General features: G+C 38.1%; 1 protein-coding gene and 1 pseudogene across 2 annotated transcripts in view; both read left to right on the top strand.

Moving 5' to 3' along the window:
* The window catches only part of VGLL1 (vestigial like family member 1), a 569,192-nt gene that overhangs the window by 398,473 nt on the left and 144,415 nt on the right, over window positions 1-26,304 (top strand). The gene's annotated exons all lie outside the window — the stretch shown is intronic.
* LOC309620172 (transmembrane 9 superfamily member 2-like) overlaps window positions 1-26,304 on the top strand; it is a 109,522-nt pseudogene that overhangs the window by 71,273 nt on the left and 11,945 nt on the right. The window contains exons 12-15 of the transcript XR_014249911.1: window positions 5,194-5,353; window positions 6,648-6,796; window positions 9,507-9,618; window positions 12,372-12,543. The product of XR_014249911.1 is annotated as a transmembrane 9 superfamily member 2-like (transcript). The remainder of the gene's footprint in view (window positions 1-5,193; window positions 5,354-6,647; window positions 6,797-9,506; window positions 9,619-12,371; window positions 12,544-26,304) is intronic.

Genomic DNA, 26,304 nt, shown 5'->3' on the forward strand with positions numbered 1-26,304 from the left:
AAGGGAACGAGTCAGCAGAGGTTGATTGGCATGTACTCAAATTTTAAAATTAGAAGAAGAAAGTTTTAATTCCAGCACTCAGTATTAGGTGAGTGACCTTGGATAAGTCCTATAACCTTTCTGATTGTCCATTTCCTTGCTTGTAATGCTTGTGTCACAGAGTCATTTAGAGAAGTAAATGAACTAATGGATTGTGAAATTGTTTTGTGAGCTACAAAGCATTTTTGGTCACTCTTTTCTTTTGTGTTCCCACTGTTCTATGTCTGTCATCTTCTATAGCATTTCCTATGTTGTAATTTATTTGTTTATCTCTGTCTCCCACTAGACTGAGCTTTTTCAGAGCAAGGATTTTTGTTTTATTTATCTTGGAACACCAGGGCCTAACACATAGGTACTCAATAAATGTTTAATGAATGTGTGAATAAATGTTTCGAGTAGGAGGTGGACCTAGGTTACCTTTTAAGTTTCCTTTTAGTTTTGCTGTTTAAGATTCCATGAAAAGGTCTAGAAATAATTAGAGATTGACAAAGGAATTCATACTTAGAATATAAAAACATGAAATTGAAGGACAGTTACAGAATCGTTAAACACATATCAACATTCTAGAGTGTATTTTCAAAAGGGAAATTGTTGAGATGGGTTAATTGAGTTTATGTATAAGAAGGGAGTTTATGATTTGTCAAGTGAGAAGTAATTTTTCTGGCCCTAGAAAGATAACAGCTGAAATGAATCTCTCCAAAGCTAGGAAATGTGGCAGAGGAATATCGTGGCTAAACAAATTCATTAGAGCAGAAAGGTATTAAAAAACATTTTAAGAAGTATGGTTAAGTCATGGGAAACTAGACTCCCTTATTGAGATGCCTGAAACTGATGAGACATAAGGTGGAGCTTTTGTTGTTGTATATGTTGTTGTTTGAAAGGACTGGAAACTACATCTCCAACAGGAGCAAAGTATGAATAGATATGTCTACTGAAATAAAGTGTTGATAGACAGAAGAGACCGTGAACACAAGGAGGAAAGGTGGAGTAGAAGTAGTAAAATGAAAGAACAAATGACTGAAGTTGGTTTAGAAAGGACCAAATCACTTATAATGAGAGAGGGGGAAGCATCCAAAGCAGTGATCCTAAGTAAGAAATTGAAAAAAGATCGTAAATATGAAGGCAGTCTTAAAATCCTAAAATTAGAATGGACCTTGAGAGAATTTACAACTGAAGAATGAAACCAGAGATTCTCTAAACAGTAGACCTCAAAGCCTAACCTGGTTCAGCATGAAGTGGCTGTCACCACATTCCCTGGCTCTGATCTTTGACAAAATGTTTGGGGGAGGAGAAGATAGATGTGATTGGTCAAGTTGGTTCCTACCATAGAGACTTTATTATAGCACAGTGGAATGGAGAAAGCTTGCTCTTGAAAAAGTCACACACATCTGATTAAGAATCCCAGCTCTACTTCTTATCAGCTGTTCAATCTTCAGCAGATTACTTAATATCCCTAAAAGACATTCAGAAAGAACTCTGTCTATCCACATAACTTATGTTTTTCATATACCTGGGTTGATCATTAATTTTCCTCTTTTTTTTCCTGTTCTTCATTTCTTTCTTTCTTTTTTTAAACACTGCTTTCTAAGACATTTCGTCAGCTTTATCTTCCAACCCTTTTATTAAGGTTTAAATTCCTCTTGTCATTTTTTAAAGATTGAAGTATAGTTGATTTACAGTGTTGTGTTAATTTCAGGTGTACAGCACAGTGATTCAGTTATACATACATACATACATATATATATATATATATATATATATATATATATATATTCTTTTTCAGATTCTTTTCCATATAGGTTATTACAAAATATTGAGTATAGTTCCCTGTGTTATGCAGTAGGTCCTTGCTGGTTATCTATTTTATATATAGTAGTGTGTGTATGTTAATCCCAAACTCCTGATTTATCCCCACCCCCTTCCCCTTTGGTAACCATAAGTTTGTTTTCTATGTCTGTGAGTCTCTTTCTGTTTTGTAAATAAGTTCATTTGTATTTTTTTTTAGATTCCACATATAAGCACCTATTGTCATATTTTTAATTCCTAAGACCTCTTCTATTTTCTCAAAAGTCCTTTAAAATTTCCTCTTCTTGTCTCATGGCTGCAAAGTCTTCTTTAATTTCTCTGAGGATCATAGATTTTCTTGGTAAAGTTTTCTTCTGAGCTTCAGGGATCTTCTCTAAGGGACTAGCCCTCCTGTCTTCTGTGGAGGTCTTCAAGGGAAGTTGTTTGGCTCTGCAGGTCTATCAGCGTCTCAGGCTGACTTTCAACCAGCCCTCCTGGTGTTAGCCAGTCGTTCACCCCTACTTGTAGAGGTACCTGGCACTACAAATTCCTGAACCTTTTTGGAGCTCTGTGGTATAAAATTTTTTAAAAAAAATGTTTATTTATTTATTTATTTTTGGCTGCATCGGGTCTTCATTGCAGCGAACGGGATTTTTCGTTGAGGCACACGGGCTTAGTTGCCCCGCAGCATGTGGGATCTTAGTTCCCTGACCAGGGATCAAACCCTTGTCCTCAGCATTGGGAGGTAGATTCTTAACCACTGGGCCACGAGGGAAGTCCCTTGTGGTATAAATTGAGTTGCCTCTCAGCTTTCCCTACTGATGACTTCGGATACAGGTTCCCACTTTCTACTAACTTGGTTACTATTTGTCTGTCTGCTATCTGGTTTCCAAAATTTGCTGTTAATGTCTTCTCCCCTGTATCCCCCATCCTTTTGTATTTATGCCTTTTAAAAATTCCTTTGCTATAATTTTATCAGGGTTTTGAGGAAGGAGCAGAGCTAAATGTGTGAGTTCAATCTGCCATCTTTAACCCAAAGTCTTTTAATTCTTCACGTCTTTTGTATCCTTCAGGTCTTTTATATCCATCCTTTACATTTTAACCATCACCACATTGTACAGATTTTTAACACTTTAGACTCCTTGCCTCTAGTATCTCCTCCCTTAGGTTTGTCCTTCGAAATGCTGTAGATTCACCTTCCTGGAAAACTGCGCTGTGTACCCCACAGCTTTGAGTGTACAAACCCTTCAGTTGCTTCCTGATGCTGACAGGATAAAGCCTACATTCCTTAACCTGACTTTCAAAGCCTTCCACAGTCTAGCCTCTGCCCACCTTTTCAGCCTCATCTTTTAGGCTTTCAGAAACACTCACATCCATGCCCACCCACAGCCATACTCAGCTTGTAGCTGTGATCAAACTTGTCTGGCACACATACAAGCACAGTAGCCGGGCTTGCCTGGGGGTTTATCCAGTAGACTTAGGGGTTGACCTGCTGATTTTGAATGACTAATTTAAAACTCTGTTTTATTTTTTTTGGAAAATTTAAATTATTTTATTATAAAAATTTATACAAAATAAACCATAAACACAATAGTGAAAAATAAAATTTAAACAGAGTTAAGCCAGTCCATAAAACATTTCAAATGAAAAAGTAATAACAAAAACCTTATCAGCTCGTTTGAAATTATTCATCTTTAGATATATGATGCTTTATTTCCTAGACTTAAAATAGTGATCTCATTATACTTAGTTAGGCTGTGAAATATTAAATAATATTTTAAAAAGACAAACAGATTCTTAAACTCAAGGATTAACAAATACTTGCAAAGTGATCACCAAAATCTTTGTGTATTTGTTAACAAAATTGTAAATCCAGAATACAAAACCTACTTGAAACAATCTAGCCAAATACCAGATTACTTAAATGAGAGTCGGTTTCTGAGATGGTATCAAGAGAAAATTAAAGTCTTATTTACATACAAGGTTGTGTACACAAATAGGTTTTTGTCAATATACTTTTTATTTATCTTTTATTAAGTATAGTTGAATTACAGTGTTGTGTTAATTACTGCTGTACAGCAAAATGACTCAGTTATACATATATACATTCTTTTTCATATTCTTTTCCATTATGGTTTATCACAGGATATTGAATATAGTTCCCTGTGCTATACAGTAGGACCTAGCTGTTTATCCATCCTATATATACCAGTTTGCATATGCTAATTCCAAACTCCCACTCCTACTCTCTCCCACACCCCTCCCCCTTGGCAAGTATATTTTTTAAAAGCAAATCAAACTGGCCACCATTCCTGAAAACGCCTCCTACACTATGCTGGAATTTAAAAGAACTTTTAATAACTTCAAGCCCTATCTGCACTACATGTGAGGCAGCCTTTAAGATTTCTTTACCTCCTGTACTGAAGGCCAAGAAAAAGAAACTGAAAATATCTGCATGATAGTAAAAAATTTTTCCCCATTAGTTAGAGCTATTAATAGAAATTGTAAGGCAGAATCTTTGTTGGGAAGGCTCTGAAGAAAATAAAGATGTGTGTAAGATAATGTTTAATGAACTTTCTTACAGGAAATATTTGTAAAACTCTTTGTTTTAAATGAATACTTGTCTGACTTGAGCCTTCTAATAGTCCATTTCAGTCTAGGATTCTAAAATCTTTTTTTTAATTAATTAATTAATTTTATTTATTTTTTGGCTGTGTTGAGTCTTCATTGCTGCACACAGGCTTTCTCTAGTTGCGGCGAGCGGGGGCTACGCTTCGTTGTGGTGCACGGGCTTCTCTCATTGCGATGGCTTTTCTTGTTGCAGAGCACAGGCTCTAGGCATGCGGGCTTCAGTAGTTGTGGCTCGCGGGCTCTAGAGCGCAAGCTCAGTAGTTGTGGCGCACGGGCTTAGTTCCTCCGCGGCATGTGGGGTCTTCCTGGACCAGGGCTCGAACCCGTGTCCCCTGCATTGGCAGGTGGATTCTTAACCACCGCACCACCAGGGAAGTCCCCTAAAATCTGTTTTTAATATATGTATTTTCTTAATTGTGTTCACTATATTGCATATTGAGTTTTTCGGTAGTATATTATTCCACACCTTATTTATTTTCTGCTAGACTCTTGAGCTGCAAAGATGAGTGGAATGTAGAAATTATGTCCTATAATAAACTGCTATCTTATTATATGGTATTGAGTTTAAGCTCCAGCTCAATGACTGGGTTTATACAGTGTGATTTAATATTCTTCTAGGGTTTAACCTAGTAATTTGTGATATCCTTCCCACCAAAAGAGTGTTCTGACATTCACATCAAGTATATTTATAACATTTTCCTGAAATCATAACGTTTTCTGATGACTTTTCTCCTCTAGTATCGTCTTTGCTGACCTCTTCATCATGAATCTAATTCTTTGGGTGGAAGGGTCATCAGCTGCCATCTCCTTTGGTACCCTGATAGGTATCCTCACAATGTCGTTTGGAATTTCAGTACCACTAACATTTTTGGGTGCATACATTGGAAGCAAGAAAAAGGTAAACTTTAAAAATACTTCTTTTGACCATTGAGTGATGTCTGAAATAATACCTCCATGTGTATAGACTATACATGGAATGGAAGATGTACCATTGGAGAAAATGACAAAGAATAATCATTTAGGGATAAAAGACTTTTACAAATTGTAAATGACAGACAGTAACACTTTAAAAGGCATTCTTTAATGTATTTCTCATTTTATGGGTTGTTTATATTTCCCTCTCTCTCTGATGGGCACAATTAAAAGGATATATTGTAGGAAGGCTGACTTTAAGAAAGTCAGAAAAATAATAAGATTATATAGTTGGGGGAAGAAAGCCAAGATACAATCCAAGAAATGAGGCTGCTCAGTTTACAGATTTTTTTCTTTTCCATTATGGTTTATCCCAGGATATTGAATATAGTTCCCTGTGCTATACAGTAGGACCTTGCTGTTTAACCATTCTATATGTAATAGTTTTCATCTACTAATCCAGTTTACAGATCTGAAGTTAGCCTATTCCACGTATAGGGAAAAGGAGCAGTATACCAAAAAGACTAAATGAGGCCACACTGCAAAAGGGTTGTATTTTAAAGATATAGCATGAGTTTGCAGGGGAGAAATCAGAAAAGACAAAACAGGAGGTGGAGTTCCACAGAGAGCAGAAAAAGAAAATTTTCTGAAAGCTATTGACAAAGTTTCAGAGGCAAATTATTAAACAAATTCTAAGAGAGAACTTTTGGACATCATATATTATTTCGTATTGCAATAGTCACTAGTGAGTTTTGTCTAATCTCTCCCTTGAAATTTGTAAGAAAAGATAAACATCCTTATTGTTTAGCTGTGTCCTATCTAGTATGCTGGCCACTAGACACCTGTGCCTTTTGAGTACTTGGAATGTGGCTAGTCTGAATTATGTGCTGTAAGTGTAAAATACACACTGGTTTTCAACCACTTAGAACAACAACAAGAGGAATACAAAATATCTGATTAATAATTTTTATATTGATCACAAATTTAAATGATAGTATTTGGACATGTTAGATAATTAGATCAGATAAAATATACTAATACATTAATTTTACCTGTTTTTTTTTTTTTTTTTACTTTTTAAAATGCAGCTACTAAAAAATTTGATACTGCATTTGTGGCTTGCATCATAGTATTTCTGTTGCACAGCATTGGTCTAGCCTCTGCCCACATAACTGCTCTTGGAAATATTCAGATTCAAGATTGTGTATTTTGATGGTATCTGTATAAACTTACTTCACTTTTGTTTCATTCTGATTTTCATTTCATTTATTTTCGAGCAGTTTAGGTATCCAGTTCGCACAAACCAGGTTCCCCGTCAGATTCCTCAACAGACTTTCATTAGAAAACCACTTTTTGGCCTCATCATCAGTGACATTTTACCTTTTGGCTGTATTTTTATTCAACTCTTTTGCATTCTAAACAGTATTTGGTGAGTATTGTATCTTCATAATTTCAAAAATATTAAATGTTAATAAATTAATTTTTTTATATGTCAAAGAGGTTAAATTCTGATATGGTAAAACTTTATTTGCTACCCTGTTTTATCCAGGAAATAGCAATCTGACCTGAGGGAATTTCCTAGGAAACTAAGACTTAATTCACAAAATTTTAAAGCTACTTTTGGATGGAAATGTCTATAAAGATTTCCTTTTTGGAAATTAATAACCTCTTTTTAAGCCTTTCCAGGTGACTTAGAAAAGTTGGTCTCAAACTGTGCTTCTTTGAGACTTTGCAAGGGGTGGGATGGGGGTGTCCCTTGGAGGGAGTTGTGTAAAGATGGGAAGGGGCAGCTCTGATTTGTATCCGTTTTCCATACTGGCCTTCCATGCAAGATTTCATTTAGAGTTTCTCTGCTAAAAATAATTTGAAGACCACTGATTTTGGGTCTTCATCTGTACTGAGCTATAAGTAATAGTTTTCTATCTTCCTTTCTGTCAACTGTTAGTTGTGATGTCAGATGCCTTTTCCTTATAACTTTCCTCTTTTTATCTACTACTTTTAATCTGTTGTAATTTAAGAAGTCTAATAACCAAGATAGTTAGAAATGCATGTGAAGTAAGAACAGGTACTCTCTGATTAAAGTGCCACAGCTTTAGTGCCCCTGCTTTGTGACAGCTATTTCAGTTGCTCCAAGTCCCTTTTTTTCTTACTTCCTGATTCTTGACAGCATTTTGGTTTCGGGAGCTGGCCGAGTGGGATGTTACTGTGGAAGGATTTGTGGAGAGGGGGCAAAGGCACCATAAAATAAAATAAGATAAGGTAAAATAAAATAAATAAAATGCAGTCGCCAACTGTGTGTGTTTATAACACTTTTGTCCCAAAGGAATCTTCTGGACAAAACTTTGAAGTCCTTGGAAATTAGGCTTAATCACGTACATTAATTGCTCACCTTTTAAACAGCATTGTGTCAAAGTTGTTTAAAAGATAAGCAATAAAATCTGTTACCTTGTCAGCAACTAAATATTTAACATGCTGCTAAATAGATTATAGTAACCAAATTTTCCAGATGTTTTTGATGGAAAAGTAACTTTAAAGCGAAACTGAAAGGTTCTTTAGATGAATTAATTTTAAAAAGTTTTTTTTAACTTTTTACTTTATATTGGAGTAGAGTTGATTAACAATGTTGCGATAGTTTCAGGTGTACAGCAAAGTGATTCAGTTATATGTATACATGTATCTATTCTTTTTCAAGTTCTTTTCCCATTTAGGTTGTTACAGAATATTGAGCAGAGTTTCCTGTGCTGTGCAGTAGGTCCTTGTTGGTTATCCATCTTAAATACAGCAGTGTGTACATGTCAATACCATATTCCCTAACTATCCCTTTCTCCCCACCCTTCCCCCCGGTAACCATAAGTTCGTTCTCTAATAGATGAATTAATTTTTGTTTCAATGAGAAACAGCACGCTTGTTGTGTACAACTTTGTATATATTTATTAACTCTAGAGATGATTCTCCCCAACCTCCATCCTTCATCTTCACCCCCAGGTGTATATCTTACATGAGGTTTTAAAATGGGATATAGGGGCTTCCCTGGTGGCGCAGTGGTTGAGAATCTGCCTGCCAATGCAGGGGACACGGGTTCGAGCCCTGGTCTGGGAGGACCCCACATGCCGCGGAGCAACTGGGCCCATGAGCCACAGTTACTGAGCCTGCGCGTCTGGAGCCTGTGCTCCGCAACAAGAGAGGCCGCGATAGTGAGAGGCCCGCGCACCGCGATGAAGAGTGGCCCCCGCTTGCCACAACTAGAGAAAGCCCTCGCAGAGAAACGAAGACCCAACACAGCCATAAATAAAATAAATAATAATTAAAAAAAAAAAAAAAGATCATGCTACCTATCATGTTAAAAAAAAAAAAGGGATATTGATCGGTTCACCAGTTTCTTCTTCTCTTCAGAAGGCTTTTAAAAATGTATATTTCTTATCCCAATTTAGTCAGCTCGCTCTATAATAATGAAAGAAATTACTTCATTCCTTCGATGTTTGACCTAAATGTAATTCACACATAGATATTTTTAAAGATGCATGTTTGAAAGTATATTTAATAGAATTATGTGTGTCATGCTATAAAGACCTATTTGGGGAAGCTACCTGTCAACAGACCTCCAAAGGCAAAATGGCGTGTGAGTCTGTGGTTTTCTGTTGTCTAATGTAGTCGCTGGTATTTATGGCATTTACAACCTTCCATTTCTAAAGAGAAAGCATGTTTTTAAATGTGTGTAGAGAAAATTGATGGGTCTCAAGTGAAAACTAAATTATAGGATCAGAGAAATATGGGTAAGTAGCAACACTGATTCTGATGAGAGAGGATATGGCCAAACTCTGAAGCTGTGTAGGTAAGGGAATATATATGTATATATATATATATGTGTGTGTGTGTGTGTGTATATATATATATATATATATATATATATATATATATATATATATATGTATATATATATATATATATACACACATATATATTCGATACTACATGGATACTACATGGATTTGATGATACTGCATGGATAGATGAAGGTTTGGAATGAAAAGCTCAAGGTGAGAAAAGTGTGTGACAGTTTACTGTATAGAGTTGGACGGATCTTTCTGTGTGTATCGTTAAGTTAAAGGTTATTTTAAAGCTGTCGTTTTTCTTTTCAGGTCTCATCAGATGTACTTCATGTTTGGCTTCCTTTTCTTACTCTTTATAATTCTCCTGATTACTTGTTCAGAAGCTGCCGTTTTGCTGTGTTATTTTCATTTGTGTACTGAGGTAAAGACATAGGAAACTAATGCATCTGAAGCTTTGTAAACTTGCATTATTGGAATTAGAGGTGTGTGTTGAGAAAGGAATTGAAATAAATGTTAACCGCATGGTTTCTATAACCTGGGATCACTTTTATATTGTGCTTTTCTAGTGACACGTTTTAATTTTGATGCAGCTATCAAGTTAATGCTACTTTGATGGAAAATTTTCAACAGAAAGCAATTTCTCTCTGGCTAGTTACTATAATTGCTGCGTAATATTCAGTTAACATAGAAAAATATAGGGAACTGATTTGATAGTTTAGATATATGAAAGATCTGGTTCGATGATGTTTTCTTTTTAACAATTAAAATTTTCTTGCAGCTTAGGCCAGGATTGCATCTTATGGGTTTGAGATTGCTGCTAAAGGCCCTTTCTCTTTCATTTCGTTGCCTTTCGGTTACCATGGGCATAAATAATTCTTTTTACCCCATGCCATCCCCAATTTTTTCCTGATGTCATTTTGGATAACTAAGCTGGTGGTGAACATGTTTTCTTTTCTTTTTTTTTTTAAAGTTAATTAATTAATTTATTTATTTTTGGCTGTGTTGGGTCTTCGTTGCTGTGCGCGGCCTTTCTCTAGTTGCGGCAAGCGGGGGCTACTCTTTGTTGTGATGCACGGGCTTCCCATGGCGGTGGCTTCTCTTGTTGCAGAGCACGGACCCTAGGTACGCAGGCTTCAGTAGTTGTGGCACGTGGGCTCAGTAGTTGTGGTTCACGGGCTCTAGAGCACAGGCTCAGTAGTTGTGGCTCACTGGCTCTAGAGCACAGGCTCAGTAGTGTGGCGCACAGGCTTAGTTGCTCCGTGGCATGTGGGATCTCCCCGGACCAGGACTTGAACCCATGTCCCCTGCATTGGCAGGTGGATTCTTAACCCCTGTGCCACCAGGGAAGTCCCTGAACATGTTTTCTTAAATCCCCTAAATCCCTCTTATTTTGGTAGTTTAATGTGACTCTCTAAAGGTGACAAGAGAGTTTAGGGAATGATTATTATATACATGATGTCTTAGAGCATTTTTTTCTTGAGCTATAAGAATAAAGATAAAAAATATATAATTATGTATATATTATACTTAGCTACTCATTCATTCTGTGGTACATTTTGTCATAGAAAATCTGCAACAGTCATTAATGAAACATACATTACTAGACATATAATGTGTATATTTTTATTCCTTAGAAAATGTTTTGGGGGCCCCCAAGACCACCCACATGTTTGGTGACTCACTAGAAGGACTCATGGGACTCAGGGTATAGATGTCTTCTTGGCTAGGGTTTGTTACAGCAAAAGGATACACAACAGGATCAGCAAGGGAAAAAGACACAGGTGGAGCCTGGAAAAAAATCCATGTGCAGTCTTCCTATGCTTTCTCTCTCTCATGAGGGGACACACGAAGCATGCTCCTTTCTCCAGCAGTAAAAAAATGCAGGAATATATGTGCAACGTGTCTGCCCAGGGAAGCCCATTCGAGACTCAGCATCCAAGGTTCTTATTGCGAGCTAGTCACATAGGCACCCTCTGCCTAGCAACTCCCAAAATTCCAGACTCCCAAAAGGAAAGCAAGTGTTCACCATAAATCACATTGTTTGTACAGTCTAGGTAGAGCAAACCAGTCTCATCAGTCAGGGAATGATTAAATGCCAAATTCCCAGATATAAGCCAAGAGTCAACCTTGTAAGCAGACCCTTCTAAAGATAGCAACCTCAGACCTGCTGTTAACCCTTTTCTGCACACTTTATCCCCTTGGCCCTTGACCACAGTGCCTTTATGGTAAAATTACTATCAGGAGGGGCCCATGGGGCAGGATGAGACTAACCTGATTATTGACCTCAGTCATGCCTCCATGGGTCCTGAATTTAGCCAGTTGAAACAAATCCTATTAACCATAAAGGTCTGTCTTAGAGAAACAAACAGACTTATAGAAAAAGAGATCAGGTTTGTGTTGACCAGAGGCAGGGGTTGGGGGGAGGGAGAATTGGATGAAGGTAGTCAAAAAGTACAAACTTGCAGTTATAAGATAAATAAGTACTAGGGATGTAATGTACAGCATGATAAATACAATTAACACTGCTGTATGTTATATATGAAAGTTGTTAAGACAGTAAATCCTAAATTCTCATCACAAGGAAAACATTTTTTTCTGTTTCTTTAATTTTGTATCTGTATGAGATGATGGGTGCTCACTAAATTTACTGTGAAAATCATTTCATGATGTATGTAAGTCACATCATTATGCTGTACACCTTAAACTTAGATAGTGCTGTATGTCAGTTATATCTCAATAAAAATCCCAATAAAACTGAAAGGGTAAAAAAAGGTCTATCTTAAATTTCTATATTAACCTTTTTTTACCTGGCCTGAGGCATCAATTCAGGCCCAGCACAACTCTGGCCAGTAAATTGAAGCTGACCTGAAAGCCTTCCAGGGCTGAGGCAGCATCTGCAGAGAAAGGATGCACACATTAGAAGTACAATCCCCGAGGGCACACATCGTCCCCCTGGAAACCAAGAGTTTATCATTGTTAGGGCGCCCCAAGCAGGATGTACATTAGTCAGACAGTACATATTATATTAAATTTCTTATAAAACTTCCCCCTTTATTTCTTTTAATCCATAATCCTACAGAGCCTATTTTATGTTTCTTGTTATTACAATAATTGCTAACCCATGGATAGTTAGAATTTCATCTAAAAATTTGTTTTTTCTACCTCTTTTTGCAGAATTATCATTGGTGGTGGAGAGGCTTTTTTACCAGCAGTTTTACAGCTGTTTACCTTTTTTTATATGCAGTTTATTACTTCTTTACCAAACTTCAAATCACGGGCATTGCAAACACCATTTTGTACTTTGGGTACATGATGATCATGGTCTTGATTTTCTTCCTTTTCACAGGTAAGCACAGAATTACTTTGTGTATTTCAGATTCTCTAAAAAGACTTGGGGATAGCCATAATATAATAAGCATCAATTAACAATTAATGGAAGGAAGAGGGAACAAAGTCATCATGTTCATTTTTATGCTTTGGAGATAAAAGATTGCAAAGCCCGGGGAGCTGGAGGGACCTTATGTACTTAGCTGTAAGACTGTCTCTTGTGAATGTTTTTAAACAGTAGGGATGTGTTCCAAAGCACAGTAAGGGTTATGTGTAATCACCTTTGAATAGCTCCCAAGCATAAAAAATTAACTCACTTGAATAACTTTTAAATGAGTAAAATGAGATTAAGTCAATATAAGCAATTATAGGTGAGGAACAAGATGTATACTTCTCAGGATTACTCATTTGGGATTGTTATTTGGGTTCCGCTGTGATGGAAACTTTTGTTTAGATTAATGCTTGAAGCAGGTGAAAAAATGGCATGGTCTCTAAGATGATCCAGTTGGAGAAATAATGAAGATGGAGAGCTTTACGCCCTTTCTAACCCAAGGGAAGCAGCGGTCCATCTCTACCTGCCTCACTTTTAAGTTCTGGTTTTAGCTCAAGTCATATCACTTGTGTAGATCAGTTTGGAACATTTCAAGTATTTTTCTCCGATTTTAACTCTCGGGTTCAACAAATATGCAAAAATTAACAGTGGAAATTTGTCAGAAATCAAAGCCTTAAGACACATGTAAACATTACCTGAGAAACTGGGCATCTTGGTGGTGGCTCCTTTCGGTGCTTTTCGTGTACTGCTGCTCTCAACTCCTCAGTAAAGGGAAGACTGGGCAGGCCTTCTTTCATCTCTCAGCCACCAGAAGTTCTATTTAGGGACCTCCCTGGCGGTCCAGTCGTTGGGACTCCGCTCTTCCACTTCCACTGCTGGGGGCCTGTGTTTGATCCCTGGTTGGGGAACTTAAAAAGTTCTATTTAAAACCAAAAGCCTGAGAGCATCTCACCATTCTAGTCTACCAGCCTCCTCATGTTTTTTTTTTTTTTAAATTAATTTATTTATTTATGACTGTGTTGGGTCTTCGTTTCTGTGCGAGGGCTTTCTCTAGTTGCAGCGAGCAGGGGCCACTCTTCATGGCGGTGCGCGGGCCTCTCACTATCGCGGCCTCTCTTGTTGCGGAGCACAGGCTCCAGACGCGCAGGCTCAGTAGTTGTGGCTCATGGGCTTAGTTGCTCCGTGGCATGTGGGATCTTCCCAGACCAGGGCTCGAACCTGTGTCTCCTGCATTGGCAGGCAGATTCTCAACCACTGCGCCACCAGGGAAGGCCCCTCATGTTTGTTTTTGAGGTTTTTAAGCTTTTTACTGAAATATGCGTGCAGAAAAGTGCACACATCGTAAGTGTAGAGCAGTGAGCACAATCTGTAACTGACACCCACGTTAATAAACAGTACGTGATCTGCATGCCCAAAGCCACTGTTGGGCCTCTTTCCATTCACCTTCCCCAAAAGGCAACCACTATCCTGACTTTTAACAGCATCGGTTAATTTGGCCTGTTTTTGATTTGTAGGTAAATGGAATCATACGAGATCTACTCTTTTACATCTGGCTTCACTGGGGTCTGGTTTCTTTTTCTCAAGATTGTTTGCGAATTTCATCCGTATCACTGTGCGTACATGTCGTCTCTGCCCCTCATGTGTTCTGTTTTGGGTTTCTCCCCCTGTGAGTTACTGGCTTTTCTATTTGTGTAATGTGCAGTTAGATGGATTATGTTTTCTTTTCTTCATTACCTAACACTTTGACTCAGGCTGCTTTTTTCTGGGAGTCTTATATTACAACAGCTTCTTTCAGAAGTTAGATGTCATCCCAAATGGTCACATTGCTGACAAAAATCTGTGCCCTTTGGTTGGCTCCACCACTTGAATTGCTTCTGTCGCTAATATGTGACTCTCCAAGGCTCTCAGTGGTCTCTTGCCAAATCTAAGGCCTTTCCCTGGTCTTCATCCTCCTTTGCTTCTTAGCTAAATACTACTCAACACCTATTCTGTGAAATTCTCCCAGCATGATTGGCATTCTTCTTCTTGTACCATGCTGTGAATTCTTTTGTTTTCCTCCCTCTTCCTGTCACCTAACTCTAGCCTTTATCAAGGGTTCAGCTTTCAGCATTTCAGTCCTTTCTTTCTACACTCTCCCTTTTAGAGCTTATTTAGTCCCAGGGCTTCACTTATCTCCTCAGTGCTGACAGCTCCCAAATCTGTATCTCTAGTCATAACCTCTCTCCAATTATATTCTGAACATTTGCATGTCGCATTGGTACTGCCAACTCGGCATGCCCCAGAAAGTGAATGTAGCACTTCCTTTCCCCCCAACTGACTCATCTTAATTGCTCTCTTCCTTTGACCATCATCTCTAATCTCTCATCTCCTTGGCTTATTTTGCAGGAATTCTTAACATAGCCCTTCCATGCTTTATAGTTAATTAATTACAACTCCCCTATTTATTCTTCTTCAGAAGCCTCTTATTCTGTCTTACACTGCGCTAGACCCTGCGCTAGGTGCTGGGGACATAGCGGTGAAGAAGACAGGTAAGGTCCCCTGATTTTGTGGATCTTATATTTTAATGGATGGAAGACAAAGAAGGAATTATGGGTTTGATGAGCTTTGTGAAAGAAATGATATTGAAGAAGAGGTGGATAATCAAGTGTTTCAAACAGAGGTGACAGCGTGTTCAAAAGTCCTAAAGTGAGAAGGAGTATGACATCTTCAAAGAACACAGAGAAGTTCAAGATGGCAAGAGAAGGAAGGTGGCACTAGGTGGCAATAGTGATTAGAGACATAAGGAACTTGCAGATCTTACCAGGGTCTTAACAACTCTACTGTACTAGGGAATTTAGATTTTATTGTAGGAGTGATGGGAAGTTGAGGGGGTTTAAATAGGGAACTAATGTGATAATATCACTCTTCTTATTTGAAAGCTTTAATAGTGCCATACTTCTCTATCAAGTTCTAAACGTCCCTTGGTGTTTGGGCTCCTGTTCTGCCTACTCAGCGTATTTTCTAAGCCTCTTAAACTGAACCATTTACTGAGTTTAGGCGTGTCTCCTCCTGACTTTTTTTTTTAATATATATATTTTAAATTTATTTATTTTATTTATTTATTTTTGGCTGCATTGGGTCTTCGTTGCTGCGCACGGGCTTTCCCTAGTTGCAGCGAGCGGGGGCTACTCTTCGTTGTGGCACACAGACTTCTCATTGCGGTGGCTTCTCATTGCGGAGCACAGACTCTAGGTGCGTGGGCTTCAGTAGTTGTGGCATGCGGGCTCAGTAGTTGTGGCTCGCGGGCTCTAGAGCGCAGGCTCGGTAGTTGTGGCACATGGGCTTAGTAGCTCCGCGGCATGTGGGATCTTCCCGGACCAGGGCTTGAACCCGTGTCCCCTGCATTGGCAGGCAGATTCTTAACCACTGCACCACCAGGGAAGCCCTCCTCCTGACTTTTTTAGCATGTCTCCCCAGCTAACTTGGAATCTCCTTGAGAACAGGGACCACATCGTATGCCTATTTTATATCCTTTATAGTGCTAAGCACATGGTTCTTCTTGAATTACATAGAGCATGAAAGACAGGAGATACCATTATGGTATAATGTTTCCATATCTATTTTATTTTATTTTAAATTAAAAAAATGTTTAGATTGAAGTGTAATTGACGTACAACATTGTATTAGTTTCTGGTGTACAACATAATGATTTGATATTTGTATATATTGCAAAATGATCACCACAATAAGTCTAGTTAACGTCTGTCATCATACACAGTTACAAAATTTTTGGAGTAGATGAGAACTTTTAAGATGTATTCTCCTAGCAACTTTCAAATATGCAGTACAGTATTATTAATTATAGTCACTATGCTGTACATTACATCCCCATGACTTATTTATAACTGGAAGTTTGTACCTTTTGACCCACTTCACCCATTTTGCCCACATCCTCTCCCCACCCTCCAGCCTCTGGAAACCACCAATTTGTTCTTTGTATCTATGAGCTTGGTTGTTTTTTTTGTTTGTTTGTTTTTGTTTTTTAGGATCCCACATGTAAGTGAGAGCATGCGGTATTTGTTTTTCTCTGTCTGACTTATTTCACTTAGCATAATGCCCTCAAAGCCCATCCATGTTGTCACAAAAAGCAGGATTACATTCTTTTTTATGGCTGAATAATATTCCATTGTATACATATACCACATTTTCTTTATCCATTTATCCATCAGTGGACACTTAGGTTGTTTTCATATCTTGGCTATTGTAAATAATGCTGCAGTGAACATGGGGTACATGTATCTTTTTGAGTTAGTGTTTTCATTTTCTTTGGCTAAATACCCAAAACTGGAATTGCTGGATCTTACAGTAGTTCTATTTTTAATTTTTTTTTTCTTTTGGCTGTGTTGGGTCTTCGTTTCCGTGCAAGGGCTTTCTCTAGTTGTGGCAAGCGGTGGCCACTCTTCATCACGGTGCGCGGGCCTCTCACTATCGCGGCCTCTCTTGTTGGGAGCACAGGCTCCAGACGCGCAGGCTCAGTAGTTGTGGCTCACGGGCCTAGTTGCTCTGCGGCATGTGGGATCTTCCCAGACCAGGGCCTGAACCCGTGTCCCCTGCATTGGCAGGCAGATTCTCAACCACTGCGCCACCAGGGAAGCCCTATTTTTAATTTTTTGAGGCACCTCCATACCATTTTCTGTAGTGGCTGCACCAATTTATATTCCTATCAACAGTGCACCGGGTCCCCTTTTCTCCACATCCTTGCCAACACTTTTTATTTATTGTGTTTTTGATAATTGCCATTCTAACAGGTGTGAGGTGATATCTCATTGTGGGTTTGATTTGCATTTCCCTGATGATTAATGCTGTTGAGCATCTTTTCATGTACCTTTTGGCCTTCTGTATGTCTTCTTTGGAGAAACGTCTATTCAGATCCTCTGCCCATTTTTTTGTAATAAAATGCTTACATCTATCATAACAGCCCTAAAATCTTTGTGGAGGGTGTATATATTTTTTCCTTTCCAGTTTTTTTGAGATTTTTATTGAGATATAGTTGACATACAACACTGTATAAGTTTAAGGTGTGCAGCATAATGATTTGACTTACATAGTCATGAAATGATGATCACAGTAAGTTTAGTGAATATCTGTCATCTCATATAGTTACAAAATAGAAGAAACAGAAAAAATTTTTTTCTTGTGCTGAAATTTACTTTCAGCAACTTTCGTATATAACGTACAGCAGTGTTAATTATATTTATCATTGTATATTACAACCCTAATACTTATTTATCTGATAACTGAAAGTTTGTACCTTTTGACTGCCTTCATCCAATTCCTCTTCACCCACCCCTCACATCTGGTAACTACAAATCAGATCTCTTTTTCTATGAGTTTGTTTGTTTGTTTGTTGAAGTATAATTGACCTACAGCACTGTGTTAGTTCCTGGTACACAGCATAGTGATTTGATATTTCTATCCATTTCAAAATGATCACCATGATAAGTCTAGTTACCATCTGTCACCATACAAAGATTTGCATAATCATTGACTATATTCCCCACACTGTACATTTCATCCCTTGACTTATTTATTTTGTAACTGGAATTTTGTATCTCTTAATCTCCATCACCTATTTCACTCCTCCACCTACCCCTCCACCCCCGGCAACCACCTGTTTGTTCTCTGTATCTATGACTGTTTCTATTTTGTTACGTTTGTTCAATTGTTCCGTTTTTTAGATTCCACATACAAGTGAAATCATACAGTATTTGTTTTTCTCTGTCTGACTTATTTCACTTAGCATAATACCCTCTAGGTCCATCCATGTTGTCCCAAATGGCCAAATGACAAGATTTAATTCTTTTTTTATGGCTGAATTATATATATATATATATATATATATATATATATATATATATATATATACACAAACATATACCACATCTTATTTATCCATTCATCTGTTGATGAGCACTTAGGTTGCTTCCATATCTTGGCTACTGTAAATGATGCTTCAGTGAACATAGGGGTTCATATATCTTTTTTTTTTATGATTTCACTTTTATGTGGAATCTAAAAACAAAACAAATGAACAAACATAACATATATCTTGAATTAGTGTTTTTGTTTTCTTCGGATAAATACCCAGGAGTGGAATTGCTGGATCATGTGGTGGATCTATTTTCATTTTTTTCAGGAATCTCCATACTGTTTTCTACAGTGGCTGCACCAATTTGCATTCCCACCAACAGTATACAAAGGTTCCCTTTTCTCCACACCCTCACCAACACTTGTTATTTGTTATCTTTTTGATGATAGCCATTCTGACAGGTGTGAAGTGATATCTCATTGTGGTTTTGATTTGCATTTCCCTGATGATTAGTGACATTGAACATCTTTTCATGTGCCTGTTGGCCTTCTGTATGTTTTGTCTTCTCTGAAAAAATGTCTGTTCAGATCCTCTGCCCATTTAAAAACAATTTTTTTTATAATTTTTTTTGATGTAGACCATTTTTTTAAAAAGTCTTTGTTGAATTTGTTACAATATTGCTTTTGTTTTATGTTTTGGCTTGTTGGCTGCAAGGCATGTGGGATCCTAGCTCCCTGACCAGGGATTGAACCCTCACCCCCTGCATTGGTAGGCAAAGTCTTAACCACTGGACTGGCAGGGAAGTCCCGCTCTACACATTTTTAATTGGATTTTTTTGGGGGGGTTTATTGCTATTGAGTTGGATGAGTTTTTTTCAAAAATATATTTTGGATATTAACCCCTTATCAGATATATGATATGCAAGTATTTTCTCCCGTTCAGTAGGTTGCCTTTTCATTTTTGTTGATGGTTTCCTTTTCTATACAGAAACTTTTTAGTTTGATGTAGTCCCACTTGTTGATTTTTGCTTTTGTTGCCTTTGCTTTTGGTGTGAAGTCCAAAAAAATCATCACCAAGACTGATGTCAAGGAGCTTACCTCCTGTATTTACTTTTAGGAGCTTTATGGTTTCAGGTCTTTAATCCATTTTAAGTTAATTTTTGTGTCCAGTTTCATTCATTTGCGTGTGACTGTCCTGTTTTCCCAACACCATTTATGAAGAGACTATCCTTTCTCCATTGTATATTATTGGCTCCTTTGTCATAAATTAGTTGACCATATATGTGTGGGCTTATATCTGGGCTCTCTGTTTTGTTCCATTGATTTATGTATTTGTTTTTATGCCAGTACCATACGGTTTGGATTACTATAGCTTTGTGTTATAGTTTGAAATCAAGGGATTGATACCTCCAGCTTTGTTCTTGTTTCTCAAGATTGCTTTGGCTATTTGGGATCTTTTGTGGTTCCATACAAATTTTAGGATTGTTTGTTCTATTTCTGTGAAATTACCACTGGACTTTTATTTTATTTTTATTATTATTATTATTTATTGACCATGCTGTGAAGCATGTGGGATCTTAGTTCCCTGACCAGGGATCAAACCTGCGCCCCCTGCATTGGAAGCACAGAGCGTTAACCACTGGATCACCAGGGAAATCCACCACTGGACTTTTGATAGGGATTGCATTGAATCTGTAGATTCCTTTGGGTAGTGTAGACATTTTAACAATCTTAATTCTTACAGTCCATGAGCATGGAATATCTTTCCATTTATTTGTGTTTTCTTCAATCTTTCATTAACATCTTACAGTTTTCAGTGTAGAGGTCTTTCAGTTCCTTGGTTAAATTTATTCTTAGGTATTTCATTATTTTTGATCAATTGTAAATGGGATTGTTTTCTTAATTTCTCTTTCTGATAGTTCATTGTTAGTGTATAGAAATGCAACAAATTTCTATACATTGATTTTGTATCCTGAAACTTTACTGAATTCATTTATTAGTTCTAATAGTTCTTTGGTGGAGTCTTTAGGGTTTTCTATACATAATATCGTGTCATCTGTAGACAGTGACAGGTTTACTTCTTCCTTTCCAAATTGGATACCTTTTATTCTTTTTCTTGCCTAATTGTTCTGCCTAGGACTTTCAATACTCTATTAAATAAAAGTGGTGAGTGTGGGCATCCTTGTCTTGTTCCTGATCTTAGAGGAAGAGCTTTTCGCTTTTCACCTTTGAGTATGATGTTAGCTATGGGTTTGTCATATATGGATTTTATTATGTTGAGATATGTATCCTCTATACCCATTATCATTATGTAATGCCCTTATTAGCTTATTACAGTCTTCTTTTTAAAATCTATTTTGTGTATATATAGCTACCACAGCTTTCTTTTGGTTTCCATTTGCATGGAATATCTTTTTTTTTTTAATCCCTTCACTTTCAGTCTGTGTGTCCTTATGTCTGAAGTGAGTTTCTTATAGGCAGCATATAGATGGGTCTTGTTTTTTATCCATTCCAGCCACTGTATGTGTTTTGATTGGATAATTTAGTCTATTTACATTTAATTATTGATAGATATGTCCTTATTGCCATTTTGTTATTTGTTTCCTGGCTGTTTTTTAGTTTCTCTGTCCCTTTCTTCTTCTCTTGTGTCTTCCTCTGTGGTTTGATGACTTTCTTTAGTGGTATGCTTAGATTCCTTTCTCATTATCTTTTGTGTATCTCTATAGGTTTTTGCTTTGCGGCTACCATGAAGCTTATATATACTGGATTGGCCAAAAAGTTCGTTCGGTTTTTTCCATAAGATGGCTCTAGTAGCACTTAGTTGTCTTTAACTTCATTCGAAACAGTTTTGGTAGATTGTATTGTGACAGCTGTCATATCAGCGTGCATTTAAAAAAAAAACTTATCAAAATTGCATTTTGGGGGACTTCCCTAGTGGTCCAGTGGTTTAGAATCTGCCTTCCAATGCAGGGGACGCAGGTTCAATCCCTGGTTGGGGAACTAAGATCCCACATGCTGCAGGGCAACTAAGCCCACACGCTGCAACTACTGAGCACGTGAGCCACAACTAGAGAGCTTGCATGCTGCAACTACAGAGCCCACGTGCTCTGGAGCCCATGCAACACAACTAGAGAGAAGCCCATGAGCCGCAACAAAGATCCTGCATGCCGCAACTAAGACCTGACACCGCCAAAAATAAATAAATAAATAAATAAATAGTAAAAAAACCTGAATTTTTTGTAGCCATTTTAATATGGAAGATGGAAGAAAAAAAGCAACATTTCAGCATATTATGCTTTATTATTTCAAGAAAGCTAAAAACGCAACTGAAGCGCAAAAAAAGATTTGTGCAGTGTATGGTGAAGGTGCCGTGAATGATTGGATGTGTCAAAAGTGGTTTGCGACAAAAAAAACCAGTTTGCGAAGTTTCGTGCTGGAGATTTCTCGCTGGACAATGCTCCACGGTCAGGTAGACCAGTTGAAGTTGATAGCGATCAAATCGAGACATTAATTAAGAACAATAAGTGTTATATCATGTGGGAGATAGCTGACATACTCAAAATATCCAAATCAAGCATTGAAAATCATTTGCACCAGCTTGATTATGTGAATCGCTTTGATGTTTGGGTTCCACACATGTTAAGTGAAAAAAACCTTCTTGACCGTATTTCTGCATGCAATTCTCTACTTAAAAGTAATGAAAATGTTCCATTTTTAAAACAGATTGTGACGGGTGATGAAAAGTGGGTACTGTACAATAATGAGGAACGGAAGAGATCGTGGGGCAAGCGAAATGAACCACCACCAACCACACCAAAGGCCGGTCTCCATCCAAAGAAGGTGATGGTATGTATATGGTGGGATTGGAAGGGAGTCCTCTATTATGAGCTCCTTACGGAAAACCAAATGATTAATTCCAACAAGTACTGCTCCCAATTAGACCAACTGAAAGCAGCACTTGATGAAAAGCGTCCGGAATTAGTCAACAGAAAACGCATAATCTTCCATCAGGATAACGCAAGACTGCACGTTTCTTTTATGACCAGGCAAAAACTGTTACATCTTGGTTGGGAAGTTCCGATTCATCCACCGAATTCACCAGACATTGCACCTTTGGATTTCCATTTATTTAGGTCTTTACAAAATTCTCTTAATGAAAAAATTTCCATTCCCTGGAAGACTGTAAAAGGCACCTGGAACAGTTCTTTGCTCAAAAAGATAAAAAGTTTGGGGAAGATGGAATTATGAAGTTGCCTGAAAAATGGCAGAATGTAGTGGAACAAAACAGTGAGTACATTGTTCAATAAAGTTCTTGGTGAAAATGAAAAATGTGCTTTTTATTTTTACTTAAAAACCAAAGGAGCTTTTTGGCCAACACAATAACAACTTATAACAGTCTATTTTAAGTTGATAAGATCTTAAGTTTGAAAGCATTCTAAAGCTCTACATTTTTACTCTCCTTCTATGTTATATGTCTTTGATGTCACATTTTACATCTTTTTATTATGTGTATCACTTAACTTATTGTAGTTATTGTTATTTTTACTACTTTTGTCTTTTAACCTTTATATTAGGTTTTTAAATTTTTTAAATAATTAAAAATTTTTCCTGCCCCTTCACCTTCCTACTAGCTTTATAAGTGATTAATCCACTACCTTTACTAATATATATTTACCTTTACCAGTGAGATTTATACTTTCATAAGTTGTCTTGTTACTAACTCGTGCCCTTTCTTTTCAGCATGAAGGAGTCCCTTTAACATTTCTTGTAAGGCCAGTTTAGTGGTGATGAACTACTTTAGCTTTTGATTGTCTGGAAAACTTTTGTTTTTAAATTAATTTTTATTGGATGATAATTGATTTACAATGTTGTGTTAGTTTCTGCTGTATAGCAAAGTGAATCGGTTATACATATACATATATCCACTCTTTTTTAGATTCTTTTCCCATATAGGCTGTTACAGAGTATTGAGTAGAGTTCCCTGTGCTATACAGTAGGTCCCCATTAGTTATCTATTCTATATAGTACTGTGTATATGTCAATCCTATTCTCCCAGTTTATCCCCCCCGACCCCGGAAAACTTTTTATCTCTCATTCAATTCTGAATGATAACTTTGCCAAGTAGAGTATTCTTGGTTGGATTTTTTTTCTTTCATCATTTTGAATATATTGTCATTCCCTTCTGGCCTGCAAAGTTTCTGCTGAAAAATCTACAGATAGTCTTATGGGGGTTTATAACAAGTTGTTTTTCTCTTGCTGCTTTTAAGATTCTCCCCTTGTCTTTAACTTTTGACATTTTAATTGTAATGTGTCTCAGTGGGTCTCTTTGGGTTCATTTTATTTGCAACTCTCTGGGCTTCCTGGATCTGGACATCTGTTTCTTTCCCCAGGTTAGGGAAGTTTCCAGCCATTATTTCTTCAAATAATTTTTCTGCCCCTTTCTCTCTCTCTTCTCCTTTTGGAACTCCTATAATGCAAATGTTAGTCCACTTGATGGTGTCCCATAAGTCCCTTAAGGTATCTTCACTTTTTTCATTCTTTTTCTTTTTTGCTCTGATTAGGTGAGTTCCTCTGCCCTGTCTTTGAGTTTACTGATCCTTTCTTCTGTTTCATCTAGTCTGCTATTGAACCCCTATAGTGTATTTTTCAGTTGAGTTATTGTATTTCTCAGCTCTGTGGTTTATGTTTGAAACTTTCTTATATTTCCTATTGATACATCTTTGTTGGAGTTCTCACTGTATTCATCCATTTTTCTCCCGAGTTCTGTGAGCATCTTTATGACCATTACTTTGAATTCTTTATCAGGTAAATTACTTAACTTTGGTTCCTTAGTGGTTTTTTTTTTCCTGAGGTTTTCTCTTATTCTTTTGTTTGGAACATATTCCTCTGTTTCTTTATTTTGGTTGACTATGTTGGTTCCTGTGCGTTAGATGAAATAGCCACCTCTCCCAGCCTTGAAGGGTTGGCCTTGTGTAGGAGATGAACCTCATTGTTGAAATCTGCCCTAGCTCTTGATTGTCTCTCAAAACTTTGTGATTATCCATGTGGCCTATTTTATTTATTTATTTTTATTGGAGTATAGTTGCTTTACAATATTGTGTTAGTTTATACTGTACAGCAAAGTGAATCAGCTATACATATACATATATCCCCTCTTTTTTGGATTTCCTTCTCATTTAGGTCACCACAGAGCACTGAGTAGAGTTCCCTGTGCTATACAGTAGGTTCTCATTAGTTATCTACTTTATACATAGTATGAATAGTGTATATATGTCAATCCCAATCTCCCAGTTCATCCCCCCCACCATATCCATATGTTTGTTCTCTAAGTCTGTGTCTCTTATTTCTGCTTTGTAAATAAGATCGTCTATACCAGGGGTCCGCGGCCTGTTAGGAACCGGGCTGCACAGCAGGAGGTGAGTGGTGGGTGAGTGAGTGAAGCTTCTGCTGCTCCCCATCACTCGCATTACCTCCTGAACCACTGTATCCCACTCCCCCTCACCATGGTCTGTGGAAAAATTGTCTTTCACGAAACCAGTCCCTGGTGCCAAAAAGATTGGTGACCGCTGGTCTATACCAGTTTTTTCAGATTGCACATATATGTGTTAATATACGATATTTGTTTTTCTCTTTCTGACTTACTTCACTCTGTATGACAGTCTCTAGGTCCATCAGCCTATTTCATTTTTAGTAGCTCCTAGTAGTTAAGGGTGTGCCAAAACCTTTCGGTGTCTCAAAGGGGAGGATCTCGGTCAGCACCGAGATTCAGACTGATTGAAAGTCAGACCCTCAGGCAGCAGCTTTTAAAGAATACACATATATCTTCTGTGGAACTGCAAGTGTAAACCCCACTGGCTCCCAGAACCAGGTGATCTGGAGGTGTCTGCTGGGCAGCAGTCTCAAAAATCAGGGCTCCAGATGAGCGTATAAGCTCCTTTCTGGGAGGCACTGGTGAGCTGTAGCAAGGTAGAGGGAGAGTGCAAAGGTGATGTTCCTCAGCGTACATTCCCTGAGAGCAGCTCCATTGCTTCCAGATGTGTGCCAAACCTAGCGCCTGCCCCTAAGGCCGAAGATTTAGGACTAGCAAGTAGGCCTCCTTCACAAAACGTCTGTGGAGGTCTTTCAGTCTGCTGTCTGTGTAGTGCCCTGGGGGTGGTAGTTGCCAAGGACTGCCTTTCCAATTGTTACTGTCCCATGGGACCCAGGAACACCAGCCCTCCTGGCCACCAGAGCCGGGCGATCAAGGGGTATCCCTGGGAGGCAGCTGCAAAAACCAGGGCACTAAATGTAAAAACTGGGGCACCAGACTCATATAAGAGTTCCCATCCTCCTAAGTCTCAGGGAAGGTTTACAGTCAGCCCTAAGATGTGGACTTAATTAGAAGCCTGCCCCTCAGGCTGAAGCTATGATGATAAGGTAATAGGAGCCCCTGGGTGTGTTGCCTCTTGCTGGGCCCGGGGGTGGGGGGAGGTGGTAGCTGTTTAAGAACTCTTTCTCCATTGGTTACAGTCCTGTGGGATGTGTGGGCATAAGCCCCACTGCCCACCAGAGCCGGGCAATGCAGAGGTGTCCCCTGGCCGCAGCTGCAAAAATCAGGGCACCATATGTAATAACTGGGGTGCCAGATGTGTGTAGAAGCTCCCCTCTGGGAGATACAGCACTCTGGAGTATGGCCGGGGGAGAGCATGAAGAGGGCACCCACTGACTGGAGCAAGGCAAAGGGGAAGTGCAAAGATGGCACCCACAGAAAAAAAAGGAAAAAAGAAGAAAAAAATGCAAGTAAAAGAAAAAGAGAAAAAGAAGAGAAAGGAAAATGGGAAATAAAATAAGAGATGAGGGAGATGGTACCTGCTGGCTTTAGCAAGGCAGAGGGATTTGGAG

Source organism: Balaenoptera borealis, assembly GCF_965194805.1.
Source record: "Balaenoptera borealis genome assembly, chromosome: X".
Lineage (NCBI taxonomy): Eukaryota > Metazoa > Chordata > Mammalia > Artiodactyla > Balaenopteridae > Balaenoptera > Balaenoptera borealis.